Source organism: Barbus barbus (genome assembly GCF_936440315.1).
Source record: "Barbus barbus genome assembly, chromosome: 50".
Classification (NCBI taxonomy): Eukaryota; Metazoa; Chordata; class Actinopteri; order Cypriniformes; family Cyprinidae; genus Barbus; species Barbus barbus.
In genome coordinates, this window is record NC_136728.1 from 4,011,612 (window position 1) to 4,023,176 (window position 11,565).

Sequence of the window (11,565 nt, forward strand, 5' to 3'; positions counted from 1 at the left end):
TCTATATATTTAAATAACATTTCACCCATCTGAACTATTAGTTTGGCTTCTGTAAATATTAAGTAGATTAATATTGATCTAATAAATCTCAAACAAACAAACCAGACCACCAAACCATCATTAAACACCTCAAAATCTGAACATTTCACTCTCAAAACATTAAGACAGAATTGCACACAAAATTGTTTATTATAAAAGATAAATAGGAATATCACCTCAGTTTTCAGTCTTGTGTGACACTGGTTTATATGCATGAATCTATATGGTTTAAGAAAGCAGATGCTCTTTAATATTATTTATTAGGTTTATTATCAACCCATTTAAATAATCAAGCATTCATTGTAGAGAGTGTCTGTCTGATTTCTATAGTTCACATTCATCACTATTATTATTAAAGCTTCTAATGTTTTGTAGAACATGAACACACATGAAATATTAATCTGCGGTCTGAGACGGACAGCTGCCTGTTCTGTGTATGAAGATCATTTACATAGAGAGACACTTTGCATGAGAGAGTTTATAGTGCTGTGAGTTTAACACTTCATGACTGAGAGCAGAACACAACACAATCTTCATCATCACACAAGACACAACAACAACAATGAACAACATCATCATCCTCATCTGGACCATTGCAGCTTTTATTCAAGGTTGGATGTTTATTTTTGATATTGATAATATGTTACTATTGTTTTTATATTTTTAATAGTCTGCTATTGAGAAGATTGCAAACAAATTTATTTTATTTTCTCTTCTTCAGAATCAAGAGGAGTCACTGTGACTCAGCCTAAACTTAAAACTGTCCAACAGGGTCAAAGAGTTGCAATAGAGTGCAGAACGGATGAAGGGATACACAGTGACGACTTAGCCTGGTATCAGCAGAAACCTGGAGAAGCTCCTAAACTTCTGATTTATGACATAAGAAGCCTTTATTCAGGAACTCCATCTAGATTCAGTGGCAGTGGAACAAACAATGGAAAAGATTTCACTCTGACCATCAGTGAAGTCCAGACTGAAGATATAGGAGATTATTACTGTCTGAGTTTCCATGTGATCAACAGTAAATATGTGTTCACACAGTGATAAAGAGTCGTACAAAAACCTCCGTCAGTCAGAGTCACAGTGACTGCACTGATACAGCTGAGAGATACTGCAGCTGCTGATGGGAGGATGCTGTACATAAAACTTGGTGTAGCAAAGTTAAAGAGACTTCAAATTTCTTAATTTAGATTAAAATAATGAAATACACAATTAAAATAATATCAACAGATTTTTACATTACTTAAACAATAATGTTATTTATGATTACAGAAGTCTCGTCGTACTGATTTGTGGGTCTTTGATTTGTTTTGAAATACAGCTTCATTCAGGAGTGTAGCCATCATTTCAGAAGAGATCGAGGGGGACAGACATGTCATATGTAATAATAATACCCCCCCCCCCCTCCCCCTCCAGACACACACCTTTTTGTTTTTTGGTCTAATTGAAATTTTATTTTATTTGTTTGTTTTATTATCTCTTACTTTTAAATGGCTATGAAATCAAATATATTTCTGGACAATTACCAATAGTTTGTATTATAGTAATTTGCTCCCTTATATTTTCTTAATGGTAGTTTTATGGTTTGCTTACATACTACGCTTTTTTCCCCATTTTTTATCACAGAATAAGGCAGAAAATATGTCTATAGTCTAGTGTAATAAATGTTATGTCAGTTAGCACAGCATTACTCAGATACTTTATTACCTGCAGATGATTTGAAAAACACACACAAACCATATATAATCTCAATCATGCACATATTGCCTTTGCATTTTTTATTTTAGCTGATGCCTTCTCAGAGGAAAGAAAAATCAAAAGGGAGAGGATCTCATTTATATCTCAAATACAGTATTTCTCCTAGACAGAAATGAGGTTATCTTAAGATCAAATGGAGACTTTTACTTGAATCTCCTGCTTTTCAAACTTGTCTTCTGAGAAAAAAAAAAAAACTCTAAAACTAAAACTCTCACATTTGTCTTCTTTAAAGCTTTAGAAGAGATCTCAACAACATACATTGTGCTCAGTTTTGTCCTTAAGCTAAAGTGGAAAATTTGCTGTATACACAATGGTGGGCATTGGAGATAAATGATAACTAATAACCCTTGATATTCTGAAATGAATAATGCTATTTAAATGATAGTTATAGTATTTACAATATTGATAACAGTTTAAAGTTTCTCCTAAAATAAAAAAGAAGACATCTTAAGACAAAGCTGATATCTCAACGAGACATAGGGTGCAACAGGTCTAAAGCTGCCTTTGATATTATTTTCATCTAAACCACTCGATGGCAGAAAAACGTGGCGTAGCACTTTCCAAAGCATTTGCTTTTTAAGATGCACGTGCAAATTTGGCTGATCCTTGATGTGATATTAATTATATATAATAAAATATTATTTGTCATTAATATTGTAAATCTATATTAAATTATTGTGCGATCTTCAATGCTTTCAGAAGCTTTCATTTTTAAAATTATTTTGTTTTTGTATTTTAAAATATATATATATTTTTTATATTAACACATTTCAATGACAGTATATTTATTAAACTAAAATAATTTTATTTATCAAATTAAGCAGAAAATAGTACAAACTTTGCCAAAGTGATTGTTTTGAACAAGTATTAACTTAGATATTATAAAATCATTATTTTAGCTAAAGTATTTGTATCAGTGCTCTGTGGCCTCATGCTGGTGAGTCTTTAACCCCGTTGCCACATCATTATAAGATTTTTAAACAAAATAAACCACTTGTATGATTCATTTAATATGATCATCATGTTTTAGGTGTAATATATGATCCGTCAATCAAACTCAACAGACTGCATTCAGTCACTTCTGCTGTCTGGATTCCATAAAAAATAAAAAATAAATTATAAAAAAAGTCATGCCGCAATGCATCCTGGGAGCCATGGATACGTTTTGTATATGCTTGAACCCAGCATGCATTGCAGCATGATTTTTTATTTTTTTTAATGGTCACCATTGTTGAGGTTCATAAGCTGATGCTTGATGTCTGTGTGAGACTAATTTCTATCATCAAGAACAATTTTTAGTTGACAAACTGTTTGGAAAGTCTTTCATATTAACTGACTGTCACAAAACCACTGGCTCTTAGAATCTCTTTCACTATAATCTCCATTACATCCATTTAATCAGAGATTAGACACACAATGAGTCTATGATCACTCTCAATTAGATCAGTTCACTTACAGAGGATTGTCATTATAAACAAACAACAATCAGCTGCTGATCATTTTCTCTGGGCTTTTGAGTTGTAACAAATACGTTCGAGGAACACACAGTTACATCAGCCAGAAGAGAAAAATAAACAAACAAATGTCAAGGGTCAAGATGCCAACTAAAGCAGACACTGATCTCTAACATGGTTACTTCAAATGAAAATAAATCAACATCTAAACCTTAGTTAATTCTCAATAAGATCTTCTGTAGATGTCTGACAGAAATAAAGTCAGTCTGGTTATTAATAAGTGGAGCTGGTGATGCTGGTTGTGGGGTTGTTTAATCAGATTTTGAGAGATTTAAGAAGTCAGAAGAAGAGTCAGAAGTCTGAGTTACTAACTTGAGAGGCCATCTCTGGATAAAGATTTACAGAGGAATTAACCAAATATCCTGCTCCGTTTTACAGACATTGAAGTTTACTGAAATATACACAAGTGACTGAATGCAGTCAATTCAGTTTGATTGACAGGAATCATATATTACACCTAAAAGTTGGCGAAGTCGTGGCCTAATGGTTAGAGAGTCGGACTCGTAATCCAAAGGTTGTGGGTTCGAGTCCCCGGCCGGCAGGGATTGTAGGTGGGGGGAGTGAATGTCCAGCGCTCTCTCCACCCTCAATACCACGACTGAGGTGCCCTTGAGCAAGGCACCGAACCCCCAACTGCTCCCCGGGCGCCGCAGCATAAATGGCTGCCCACTGCTCCGGGTGTATGTTCACGGTGTGTGTGTGTGTTCACTGCTGTGTGTGTGCACATTGGATGGGATAAATGCAGAGCACGAATTCCAAGTATGGGTCACTTCACTAAAACATGTTGATAATATTCAAACACTCACTCATTGTCTTCAGTAATACAAGATTTCTATTAATAGTAATGATATTGTGTTATTAGTGTTTGTGTTGATCAGTGTTGTGTGTGATTGTGTGAAGTGAAGTGAAGTGAAGTGACATTCAGCCAAGTATGGTGACCCATACTCGGAATTCGTGCTCTGCATTTAACCCATCCAACGTGCACACACACAGCAGTGAACACACACACACCGTGAACACACACCCGGAGCAGTGGGCAGCCATTTATGCTGCGGCGCCCGGGGAGCATACTCCCCTCATACATTTATAGGATTTTTAAACAAAATAAACAACTTGAATTATTTATTTTCACACAAAATCTGTTGTTCCATCAATATTTAATACATCATATATATTTTTTTCTGCAGTTATATATTTTAGGCGCATAGCACATTTTTTCTTAAGGTGGGCCTTTATATATATATATATATATATGTGTGTGTGTGTGTGTGTGTGTGTATTATATATACATATATATGTGTGTGTGTGTGTGTGTATTATATATACATATATATGTGTGTGTATATGCTGTTTTTGTAACCAATTGTTTATTATCATATAATAATAATAATTATTATTATTTATTATTCATAATTCTTACACATTTATAAGTAGCTCAGTCCATGTTTAATATCATGCATATTCTCCACTGATCAGTAGATTGAGTTACAGTAATATGTACTTTTATGGTACTATTATTAACCCTTTAGGAGTAAAGAAGTTACTGCCCTTCATTATTTGTGGACACTTTCACTAAAAAGTGAATAATGTGCATCTGAAATGATCAGAATTACTGATTAATTTATCTGAAGCTGCTGGACTTTCTGTGAATCATGATGATTGAGCTGCATATGAAGAACAGAAGAATTATTATGATAAACCCCACAGTATCATCCATGATAAAAGAGGTCAAAGGTCACCTCAGAGGACACAGATCTGCAAATATATTTCTTTAAATCAGCATGTGACAGGAAAATGAATGAGATATAAGATATTAATTCAGACTGAATCATGTTAATTGTAAATGGCATTAATTAACTCTTCTGCTGATTATAAAAAGAATGGCATTATTTATCAAGCAATAACAAATATCTTGAAAGTTTTTGTTGTTGTTGTTCTTCTTCTTATTTAAGTTCTTATATTTATAAAACCCTTTTGTCAACCTAAATAACTGAGTGTGTCATCAGCTGAGTGTGTTTGTACTATCAGTGTGTATCAGTGTTTCTCTCTCTGCTGGAGTTTGTGTTCACTCGAGTGGAATAGAGGTTTTTGTACGACCGCTTCATTAGATTGTATCACTGTGGTGGACTTTCGGTGGAGGAACTAAACTGCTGCTCGGTAAGTCTGTCTTTATAATTCTCCTATATCAAAATATTATCATTTAATTAAAAAATAATTGAAAACCACAATGAAAAAATAAGAAAATGTTAAAACAGCCAAAAAAAAGGCATAGTAAATGTTTAATTGAGGTTTTTGTCAGATTAAGAACTGGATTATTCTTACTGAACACAAATCTTGTCTAAACACATTTCCATAATGTTACTCAATATGAGTTTATCAGTTCATCTCAGGCTTGTTTTTCCTTCATTTTTACACTGTGTTCATAAATACTTCATTTTTATTATAGATTGCATACATGAAAAAATGACATTTTAATATAGATGTAGTTACTTTTGTAGTTCAGTCAATGAATCTCATGTTGTGCTTATAATTTAGTGATTTATAAAAATATAAGATAATATATGTACTAAAATATTAGATCTTTATGTTTGAATATAAAAGTAACTGCAATGAAAGCAGTCATATTCGGACAGTAATTGTTTCTCAGGGGGACGTAAGTGATTTTCAGCATTTACAGGGGGTAGTTGGTGATTTTAATGCCAGATGTTGGTGTTTTTCTCTCACCACTCGTGAAAAAATCCCCGGCTGAATCACCTACTGTTTTCTGACAAACACCAAGGTCGTGTGGTAATTTAATTGCCGTCTGAATCCATATCTCTGAATTATGAATCAATTTCTTCTCGTAAACTCACTGTTTAAACCTTTTTGATCTCTCCTGAACACCGTACGGTAACTGTTGTGCTTCGGTGTAATTTGCATGCATATTTATTTATGAAATGCTGGAAAGTATTTACAAGAACAATATTTCATAACTGCTCCACCACAGCGAATGTGAGCAGAAAGAGAAGAAAAGCATGTAAACATTTGAAATGGGTCTTTATTAGGCAGCAGCTGGTATGCAGTACAATATTAAAATCTGTATTAGGCTATATACAGTTATTATATACATAACTATATCACGTATAATTATATACAACTATAGCACCTCTATTTTCCTATTTTTAAACAGGAGATTTAAATAATAAAAAAATAAATAGGATTATATATTATAAAGAATGCTTGGAATAATAAGAATATATTTTATATAATAAGTCATTTAAAAAAAAGAAAATTCAAAAAATTAAATAAAATTTCATCCATATGAGAAACTATTACCGTCTGAAGTATGTTAAGTTTAATTGATGAGGTTTCATGTAAATGTATATAGTGATTGTGTAGTTTATTGTACATCTGTAGTGATGTTGAATAAGATGAATGATGAGATTGTTGTGATTTTGACTGCACTCCTCATGTCTGCTGCTGAAAGTCGTGTTGAAATGCTGTGAATGCTGCAGGACAGAAGAGTGCTGGAGCTGCAGTGTGTTTTCTGTGTGTTTGTGAATGTGTTGTGTTTGTCTCCTGCAGCTGGTCCCACAGTGAAGCCCTCAGTGTCTCTGCTGCCGCCCTCTTCTCTGCAGATCTCTGGAGAATCAGCCGCACTGCTCTGCCTGCTCAGCTCTTACTCTCCACAGGGGGCGCAGGTGAGCTGGACACTGGACGGCTCAGAGGTCACCGAGGGGGTTGTGACCAGCGCAGAGAGCGAGCAGAACGGCCGCTACAGCCGCAGTAGCGTCCTGACCCTCAGCAAAGCACTCTGGGAAGAGAAAGATCTGTACGTCTGCAGAGTAACACATGCTGGAGCTCCTCATGAGGCCTCGTTCCAGAAGAGTCGCTGTTAGTCGCTCGCAGTGCTGATGTTTCTCCAGTGAGCGCTGCTCTCTCCTGAAGATGAGCCGTATCTGAGTGTCCTGTGTCAGGCAGGATTCACATGAGTCTAGTGCTGCAGCTGTAGTCATTTACAACTCAATACTGAAAGAGAGCTCTAGTGTCAAAGCACTGGCTGATCTTTCAATCTGCTGTGTTTGCTGCAACATTCAATAAAGCTTCTCAACAAGCTCCATTTGTGTCTGACAACATCATTCAACTAACAGATGAAGATGCATGTAGTGTTTGTCCAGGTGCTTTTCAGAAGCTCGATCAGTAGCAGTAAATCTAGTCAAATAAAGCTCTTGGGGTTTGAACATGGTCTCTGGAGACAGAGCTGCTCTATTCTGAGAGGATCACAATCACTCCACCCTGACAATGCAAATGAGATTTTCAGCCCACACTCCCAGAGTCACTGTTTGATTGGTTACATGATCTGGACTGAAACACACCAGTTTCACTTCTGCTGCAGTCGAGCCGTGAAAAGGAAATAGATTTAAATTGTGCTTTTTTTGGACATAGTATATTTAAATTATGCTATACTAAAAGCTATTTTTAAACAATAAATATATTAAGCATATTTCAATATATGCTTAAGATCACGTTTAAGCTATTTACCAGATATTTTAATATATTAAATTGTATTAAACTGTATTTCTTCACAATCCATTTAAAATATTTGGTCCCACTTTATATTAGGTGGCCTTAACTATTATGTACTTACATTCAAAATTAATAATTTTTATACAATGCACTTATTGTGTGCACACGTTTTTACATTGCACTTAAATACATAATAATAAAAACTGCATGTTGTTACATCTGTAATTAATTTCTGTAATTAAATTTATAGTTTACACAGTGGACCCTTACACCTGTCCCTAACCTTAGAAATATCCACCTCAACAGCAGCAAAAAGTGTTTTGGAATACAATATGAACACAATAAGTGCATTGATTGATTGATTTATTTATGTAAGTACTTAGTAGTTAAGGCCACAAAGTATGAAGTGGGACCAAATATTATTTAAATACTTCTTTTTATTGTGTTTCAATAACATTTAAATTGACAAAAAAAAAATATTTATTATTTTCAGTTTTCAAAATAGTATAAAAGGTCCAAAATCATTCAAAATAAATTATTAAACATAAACATAAAATGCCAAAGTACAGCATACAGCAGCATATATAATATCTTGACCATCGTAAAAATGTACAGTTAAAAGCGCTATACAAATAAACCTGAAATTGAACCAAAATACATAATAAATGAAAGATCAGTGAAATGTTATGGCAGAGCCCTTTTTATCCATTTGCAGAACATCTCAGTTATACCTGTATTACTGAAAATAACATTATTAATATAACATCATTGAATATATAAGCAGCTACATACAATTTCCTGAAGAAAAAAAAGTTACTGAAAAACTAAATGCAGAAGTGAACAACAGCATATTTATAAACTCAAGCCTGCAAATGTCTGAAGCACACAAACAAACAGAAGAGTTTGAATATAATTTTCATCTTCAAGTGTATTGTCACTTCTCTGAGTATGACTTGTATTTTCAGCAGCTGAGGGTTTGCAATCCAGACTCTGTAGAATTTAAAGACTGCTTTATCACATGCACGGCCTGGGAAAGGGAAAAAATATTCATAAAATTAACCAATTAATAACAGTTTTGCATCTTTGTTTGAATATATGTATTATAATTTCATGTTCATATAATTTATATTTATTTTATTTTAATACAATATTAAAATTAAATATGTTTATTATAATGCTTAATCATAGTTGACATTATGTTTTTTTTATATATAATACATGAACATTGAAAATCTTTATTGTCCACACATGTGAAAATTCATCTTCGGCCCACAATAACATAAACCACAAATACACTTAACTTCACAGTCCAATACACAAGACATACAGGGACTTCTTGCCCCATGGATTACAGACACACAGGACATACAATTAATATATAGAGATAGGCTCATAACACTTAAAAAACATAAATAAAAAATGATAAATAAATAAGTAATATTAATAAACATTGTAAGTTTATACAAGAATGCACTTATAGCATATAACACATATAGCTATAATATACTTACAGAGTAGTGAATTAATGTGCTTCATAAAATATATGAAAATGTTAATGTTTTTTTTTTTTTAACCTTACTTTTGAAAAGCAAACTGAAGCACGTTAATTACGTACATATTTAAAATAAAATGCAGCAGGCCTACACATGGTTATAAAGAGATAATACTTTAAACCCACTGAAAGCTGATTAATTTAGCTTTTTTCTTACACAAAGTAAACCTAAAATATACTTTAAGTAAGAGTAAAATAAGTGTTTTAGGTAAATACACTAAAACTTCACTTAAAGTATGCTTGTCTTAAGCATATTTCTTAAAAGACAGCAGAAGTGACTGAATGCAGTCTGTTCAGTTTGATTGACAGGCATCATATTTTACACCTAAAACATTTCTTCAGGAATATCATATTTCTGTTATAATGATATTGTGTTATTAGTGTTTGTGTTGATCAGTGTTGTGTGTGATTGTGTTGTAGAGCAGCTGCAGTATCTCTCAGCTGTATCAGTGCAGTCACTGTGACTCTGACTGACGGAGGTTTTTGTACGACTCTTTATCACTGTGTGAACACAACTTTACTGTTGATCACATGTAAACTCAGACAGTAATAATCTCCTGTATCTTCAGGCTGGACTCCACTGATGGTCAGAGTGAAATCACTGTTAGATCCACTGCCACTGAATCTAGATTGAGTTCCAGTGTAACGTTGTGTTGCTTGATGTATGAGGAGTTTAGGAGCTTCTCCAGGTTTCTGCTGATACCAGTGCATACAAGTATATGAACCTGCACAAGCATCTGCCACGTCTGTGTTTGTTTTGCAGTTTATAGTGACTGATTCACCAATCTGAACTGTTTTAACAGAGGGAGTCTGAGTCACAGTCACCTGTCCACTGAAACCTAGAAACATAGTTAGATTTAGAAAGAGCAGGATCTATGTGTAACATTCACTGATGTTAATAATATAATACAATATTTTACTTTAACATTTTTATTAAATCCTTACCCTGTATATACATGCACAGAGTCCAGATGAGGATGATGATGTTGTTCATTGTTGTTGTTGTGTCTTGTGTGATGATGAAGATTGTGTTGTGTTCTGCTCTCAGTCATGAAGTGTTAAACTCACAGCACTATAAACTCTCTCAGAGCACTGAAGCATGTGCTGACGATGCAAAGAAGGGGGCAGGATTTACTACAGCTTTATTTTAAGGAGATGTCCATGTTTGTTCATGACGTGAACCACATAGAAAGAACTTCATGGACAACGTCTTCACTGACTCCTAAGAGAGAGAAAGAGAGAGAAGTGAATGAAATAAGGAACATTTAGTTGAACATGTTCTACTCTCTAATTTAAATTTCACATTTAAAAGATCTTAGTTACCACAGAGCGCACACACATATACGATACAACAATAATTATATCAATCGCCATACCAATGAATGTTCATAATACTATTATTGCATACTGTTCAAAGATTTGAAAAAAAAAAATATTTTGATGTGGGAACAAATGTTCTAGAAACATTCATTCATTAATGGCGTTATTCGAATCGTCATAATGTAGGCTATAATGCAGTTTTCAGCAGACATGAGATAAGAGTTAGTTCGTGTAAATCTGCTTTCTTCCGTGATTTCCCGTGTTAAAAATATAAAAACTCGTTCTCAATCTTACTCTAGAACATTGTAAATCTGAAGACTTTTGCTTATGAGTGCTGTGCATAGGAAAGTGATTTATATTATAGTCCTAATAAAAATATAATTTGCTTATTAATTCACATGCATTAGCCTATTTTATATACACACTGGTGATTAAAAGTCTGAAATAATTAAGGCTTTTTATTTATTTATTTAAAAGAAGATGGATTTTTTTGATCAAAGATACAGTAAAACAATAGCCTAATATTATGAAATATTACACTTAAAATAGTGGTTTTCTATTTAGGATGTTTTAAAATGTAATTTATTTCTGTGCTCAAAGCTGAATTTTCAGCATCATTACTCCAGTCTTCAGTGTCCCTTCAGAAATCATTCTAATGCTGCCTAATTTGCTGCTTTTATTATCAGTTATTACTTGTGATCAATTATTAATAATGGTTTTATTATTGGTATAATGGTTCTCATTTAAAGAACAGCATTTATTTGAAATATAAGTACTTTGTAATAAGTGTAAATATCTTTACTGTCACTTAAATCAATTTAATCAAAGTCCCTTTTTGTATTCTATAATCTTTGCTTAATTCAACATTGTTGAAGA

The 11,565-nt window shown here is 33.4% G+C and overlaps 1 gene segment (V, D, J or C); it reads left to right on the forward strand.

Moving 5' to 3' along the window:
• The first annotated feature begins 529 nt into the window (after positions 1 to 529).
• LOC306868244 (Ig kappa chain V-III region MOPC 63-like) lies at positions 530 to 7,406 on the forward strand. The segment is given in 4 exons: positions 530 to 650; positions 761 to 1,070; positions 5,434 to 5,468; positions 6,876 to 7,406.
• Positions 7,407 to 11,565: the final 4,159 nt, after the last annotated feature.